This window comes from Carassius gibelio, chromosome A11, assembly GCF_023724105.1.
Source record: "Carassius gibelio isolate Cgi1373 ecotype wild population from Czech Republic chromosome A11, carGib1.2-hapl.c, whole genome shotgun sequence".
Lineage (NCBI taxonomy): Eukaryota > Metazoa > Chordata > Actinopteri > Cypriniformes > Cyprinidae > Carassius > Carassius gibelio.
The window spans coordinates 3,614,028-3,620,617 of record NC_068381.1 but is presented as its reverse complement, the minus strand read 5'-3'; positions in this window follow the sequence as shown (position 1 = coordinate 3,620,617).

Here is a 6,590-nt window from a genome sequence, read left to right as displayed (position 1 = left end):
AGCTGTTGTTGTAGATTCTATTTCAGGATTAGAAGTATATTGAGTGGTTATAGTCTGCTGGCTTGTTGTTTGTTCTACACTAGATGAGGATATCTCTGTTGTAGATGAGGTGTATTCTGACGTTGTCTGTCCTTCAGTTGTAGAAGATGGAGTAGAATCTGTTGGGAATGATGATGTTCCCATTGTTGAATCACTTTCACTTGTTGATGATTCAATTGTGGTTGTGCTCATAGAAGATACAGCTGTTGTAAATGTTGATAGAGCTGAAGATGTAGATTCTGTTTCGGTGGTAGAAGTATTTTGAGTAGGTTCTGTCTCCTGGCTTGTTGTTTGTGCTGCAGAGGATGGAGATATTGCTGTTGTAGATGAAGTGAATTCTGCTGTTGTTTGTCTGATTGTTGTAGACGATGGTGAAGATGGCATAGATTCTGTTGTGTATGAAGTTGTTCCAATTGTCGAATCACTTTCACTTGTAGAAGACTCTACTGTGGTTGTAGTCATAGAAGATGCAGTTGTTGTAAATGTTGATGGAGCTGTTGTTGTAGATTCTATTTCAGGATTAGAAGTATATTGAGTGGTTGGTTTCTGCTGGCTTGTTGTTTGTTCTACACTAGATGAGGATATCTCTGTTGTAGATGAAATGTATTCTAACGTTGTCTGTCCTTCAGTTGTAGAAGAAGGAGTAGAATCTGTTAGGAATGATGTCGTTCCAAGTGTTGAATCACTTTCACTTGTAGATGATTCTATTGTGGTTTTGCTAGCAGGGGACAAAGCTGTTGTAAATGTTGATGGAGCTGTTGCTGTAGATTCTATTTCAGGATTAGAAGTATATTGAGTGGTTGTAGTCTGCTGGCTTGTTGTTTGTTCTACACTAGATGAGGATGTCTCTGTTGTAGATGAAGTGTATTCTGACATTGTCTGTCCTTCAGTTGTAAAAGATGGCGAAGATCGAGTAGAATCTGTTGGGAATGATGTTGTTCCCAGTGTTGAATCACTTTCACTTGTAGATGCTTCTATTGTGGTTGTGCTCATAGAAGATACAGCTGTTGTAAATGTTGATGGAGCTGTTGTTGTAGATTCTATTTCAGAATTAGAAGTATATTGAGTGGTTGTAGTCTGCTGGCTTGTTGTTTGTTCTACACTAGGTGAGGATATCTCTGTTGTAGATGAAGTGTATTCTGACATTGTCTGTCCTTCAGTTGTAGAATATGGAGTAGAATCTGTTAGGAATGATGTCGTTCCAAGTGTTGAATCACTTTCACTTGTAGATGATTCTATTGTGGTTTTGCTAGCAGGGGACAAAGCTGGTGTAAATGTTGATGGAGCTGTTGCTGCAGATTCTATTTCAGTGGCAGAAGTATATTGATTTGTTTGTGTCTCCTGGCTTGTTGTTTGCACTGTAGTGGATGGAGATATTGCTGATGTAGATGAATTGAATTCTGCTGTTGTTTGTCTGATTGTTGTAGACGATGGTGAAGATGGCGTAGATTCTGTTGTGTATGAAGTTGTTCCAATTGTCGAATCACTTTCACTTGTAGGAGAATCTACTGTGGTTGTAGTCATAGAAGATGCAGTTGATGTAAATGTTGATTGAGCTGTCGTTGTAGATTCTATTTCAGGATTAGAAGTATATTGAGTGGTTGGTGTCTGCTGGCTTGTTGTTTGTTCTACACTAGATGAGGATGCCTCTGTTGTAGATGAAGTGTATTCTGACATTGTCTGTCCTTCAGTTGTAGAAGAAGGAGTAGAATCTGTTAGGAATGATGTCGTTCCAAGTGTTGAATCACTTTCACTTGTAGATGATTCTATTGTGGTTTTGCTAGCAGGGGTCAAAGCTGTTGTAAATGTTGATGGAGCTGTTGCTGTAGATTCTATTTCAGTGGCAGAAGTATATTGATTTGTTTGTGTCTCCTGGCTTGTTGTTTGCACTGTAGTGGATGGATATATTGCTGATGTAGATGAAGTGAATTCGTCTGTTGTTGGTCCGATTGTTGAAGACGATGGTGAAGATGGAGTAGATTCTGTTGTGTATGAAGTTGCTCCAATTGTCGAATCACTTTCACTTGTAGAAGAATCTACTGTGGTTGTAGTCATAGAATATGCAGCTGTTGTAAATATTGATGGAGCTGTTGCTGTAGATTCTATTTCAGGATTAGAAGTATATTGAGTTGTTGGTGTCTGCTGGCTTGTTGTTTGTGCTGCAGTGGATGGAGATATTGCTGTTGTAGATGAAGAGAATTCTGCTGTTGTTTGTCTTATTGTTGTAGACGATGGTGAAGATGGCGTAGATTCTGTTGTGTATGAAGTTGCTCCAATTGTCGACTCACTTTCACTTGTAGAAGAATCTACTGTGGTTGTAGTCATAGAAGATGCAGTTGTTGTAAATGTTGATGGAGCTGTTGTTGTAGATTCTATTTCAGGATTAGAAGTATATTGAGTGGTTGGTGTCTGCTGGCTTGTTGTTTGTTCTACACTAGATGAGGATATCTCTGTTGTAGATGAAATGTATTCTGACGTTGTCTGTCCTTCAGTTGTAGAAGATGGAGTAGAATCTGTTAGGAATGATGTCGTTCCAAGTGTTGAATCACTTTCACTTGTAGAAGAATCTACTGTGGTTGTAGTCATAGAAGATGCAGTTGTTGTAAATGTTGTTGGAGCTGTTGTTGTAGATTCTATTTCAGGATTAGAAGTATATTGAGTGGTTGGTGTCTGCTGGCTTGTTGTTTGTTCTACACTAGATGAGGAAGTCTCTGTTGTAGATGAAGTGAATTCTGCTGTTGTTTGTCTGATTGTTGTAGACGATGGTGAAGATGGCGTAGATTCTGTTGTGTATGAAGTTGTTCCAATTGTCAAATCACTTTCACTTGTAGAAGAATCTACTGTGGTTGTAGTCATAGAAGATGCAGTTGTTGTAAATGTTGGTGGAGCTGTTGTTGTAGATTTTATTTCAGGATTAGAAGTATATTGAGTGGTTGGTGTCTGCTGGCTTGTTGTTTGTTCTACACTAGATGAGGAAGTCTCTGTTGTAGATGAAGTGAATTCTGCTGTTGTTTGTCTGATTGTTGTAGACGATGGTGAAGATGGCGTAGATTCTGTTGTGTATGAAGTTGTTCCAATTGTCGAATCACTTTCACTTGTAGGAGAATCTACTGTGGTTGTAGTCATAGAAGATGCAGTTGATGTAAATGTTGATGGAGCTGTCGTTGTAGATTCTATTTCAGGATTAGAAGTATATTGAGTGGTTGGTGTCTGCTGGCTTGTTGTTTGTTCTACATTAGATGAGGAAGTCTCTGTTGTAGATGAAGTGAATTTTGACATTGTCTGTCCTTCAGTTGTAAAAGATGGTGAAGATGGAATAGAATCTGTTGGGAATGATGTTGTTCCAATTGTCGAATCACTTTCACTTGTAGAAAAATCTACTGTGGTTGTAGTCATAGAAGATGCAGCTGTTGTAAATGTTGATGGAGCTGTTGTTGTAGATTCTATTTCAGGATTAGAAGTATATTGAGTGGTTGATGTCTGCTGGCTTGTTGTTTGATCAACACTAGATGAGGAAGTCTCTTTTGTCGATGAAGTGAATTCTGCTGTTGTTTGTCTGATTGTTGTAGACGATGGTGAAGATGGCATAAATTCTGTTGTGTATGAAGTTGTTCCAATTGTCAAATCACTTTCACTTGTAGAAGAATCTACTGTGGTTGTAGTCATAGAAGATGCAGTTGTTCTAAATGTTGATGGAGCTGTTGTTGTAGGTTCTATTTCAGGATTGGAAGTATATTGAGTGGTTGTAGTCTGCTGGCTTGTTGTTTGTTCTACACTAGATGAGGATATCTCTGTTGTAGATGAAGTGTATTCTGACGTTGTCTGTCCTTCAGTTGTAGAAGATGGAGTAGAATCTGTTGGGAATGATGATGTTCCCATTGTTGAATCACTTTCACTTGTTGATGATTCAATTGTGGTTGTGCTCATAGACGATGCAGTTGTTGTAAATGTTGATAGAGCTGAAGATGTAGATTCTGTTTCGGTGGTAGAAGTATTTTGATTAGGTTCTGTCTCCTGGCTTGTTGTTTGTGCTGCAGTGCATGGAGATATTGCTGTTGTAGATGAAGTGAATTCTGCTGTTGTTTGTCTGATTGTTGTAGACGATGGTGAAGATGGCATAGATTCTGTTGTGTATGAAGTTGTTCCAATTGTCGAATCACTTTCACTTGTAGAAGACTCTACTGTGGTTGTAGTCATAGAAGATACAGCTGTTGTAAATGTTGATGGAGCTGTTGTTGTAGATTCTATTTCAGGATTAGAAGTATATTGAGTGGTTGGTGTCTGCTGGCTTGTTGTTTGTTCTACACTAGATGAGGATATCTCTGTTGTAGATGAAATGTATTCTAACGTTGTCTGTCCTTCAGTTGTAGAAGAAGGAGTAGAATCTGTTAGGAATGATGTCGTTCCAAGTGTTGAATCACTTTCAGTTGTAGATGATTCTATTGTGGTTTTGCTAGCAGGGGACAAAGCTGTTGTAAATGTTGATGGAGCTGTTGCTGTAGATTCTATTTCAGTGGCAGAAGTATATTGATTTGTTTGTGTCTCCTGGCTTGTTGTTTGCACTGTAGTGGATGGAGATATTGCTGATGTAGATGAAGTGAATTCGTCTGTTGTTGGTCCGATTGTTGAAGACGATGGTGAAGATGGAGTAGATTCTGTTGTGTATGAAGTTGCTCCAATTGTCAAATCACTTTCACTTGTAGAAGAATCTACTGTGGTTGTAGTCATAGAAGATGCAGCTGTTGTAAATATTGATGGAGCTGTTGTTGTAGATTCTATTTCAGGATTAGAAGTATATTGAGTTGTTGGTGTCTGCTGGCTTGTTGTTTGTGCTGCAGTGGATGGAGATATTGCTGTTGTAGATGAAGAGAATTCTGCTGTTGTTTGTCTTATTGTTGTAGACGATGGTGAAGATGGCGTAGATTCTGTTGTGTATGAAGTTGTTCCAATTGTCAAATCACTTTCACTTGTAGAAGAATCTACTGTGGTTGTAGTCATAGAAGATGCAGTTGTTGTAAATGTTGATGGAGCTGTTGTTGTAGATTTTATTTCAGGATTAGAAGTATATTGAGTGGTTGGTGTCTGCTGGCTTGTTGTTTGTTCTACATTAGATGAGGAAGTCTCTGTTGTAGGTGAAGTGAATTCTGACATTGTCTGTCCTTCAGTTGTAAAAGATGGTGAAGATGGAATAGAATCTGTTGGGAATGATGTTGTTCCAATTGTCGAATCACTTTCACTTGTAGAAAAATCTACTGTGGTTGTAGTCATAGAAGATGCAGCTGTTGTAAATGTTGATGGAGCTGTTGTTGTAGATTCTATTTCAGGATTAGAAGTATATTGAGTGGTTGATGTCTGCTGGCTTGTTGTTTGATCAACACTAGATGAGGAAGTCTCTGTTGTAGATGAAGTGAATTCTGCTGTTGTTTGTCTGATTGTTGTAGACGATGGTGAAGATGGCATAGATTCTGTTGTGTATGAAGTTGTTCCAATTGTCAAATCACTTTCACTTGTAGAAGAATCTACTGTGGTTGTAGTCATAGACGATGCAGTTGTTGTAAATGTTGATGGAGTTGTTGTTGTAGGTTCTATTTCAGGATTGGAAGTATATTGAGTGGTTGTAGTCTGCTGGCTTGTTGTTTGTTCTACATTAGATGAGGAAGTCTCTGTTGTAGGTGAAGTGAATTCTGACATTGTCTGTCCTTCAGTTGTAAAAGATGGTGAAGATGGAATAGAATCTGTTGGGAATGATGTTGTTCCAATTGTCGAATCACTTTCACTTGTAGAAAAATCTACTGTGGTTGTAGTCATAGAAGATGCAGCTGTTGTAAATGTTGATGGAGCTGTTGTTGTAGATTCTATTTCAGGATTAGAAGTATATTGAGTGGTTGATGTCTGCTGGCTTGTTGTTTGATCAACACTAGATGAGGAAGTCTTTGTTGTAGATGAAGTGAATTCTGCTGTTGTTTGTCTGATTGTTGTAGACGATGGTGAAGATGGCATAGATTCTGTTGTGTATGAAGTTGTTCCAATTGTCGAATCACTTTCACTTGTAGAAGAATCTACTGTGGTTGTAGTCATAGAAGATGCAGTTGATGTAAATGTTGATGGAGCTGTTGTTGTAGATTCTATTTCAGGATTAGAAGTATATTGAGTGGTTGGTGTCTGCTGGCTTGTTGTTTGTTCTACACTAGATGAGGAAGTCTCTGTTGTAGATGAAGTGTATTCTGATGTTGTCTGTCCTTCAGTTGTAGAAGATGGAGTAGAATCTGTTAGGAATGATGTCGTTCCAAGAGCTGAATCACTTTCACTTGTAGATGTTTCTATTGTGGTTGTGCTCATAGAAGATACAACTGTTGTAAATGTTGATAGAGCTGTTGATATTGATTCTGTTTCAGTGGTAGAAGTATTTTGAGTAGATTCTGTCTCCTGGCTTGTTGTTTGAGCTGCAGTGGATGGAGATATTGCTGTTGTAGATGAAGTGAATTCTGCTGTTGTTTGTCTGATTGTTGTAGACGATGGTGAAGATGGCATAGATTCTGTTGTGTATGAAG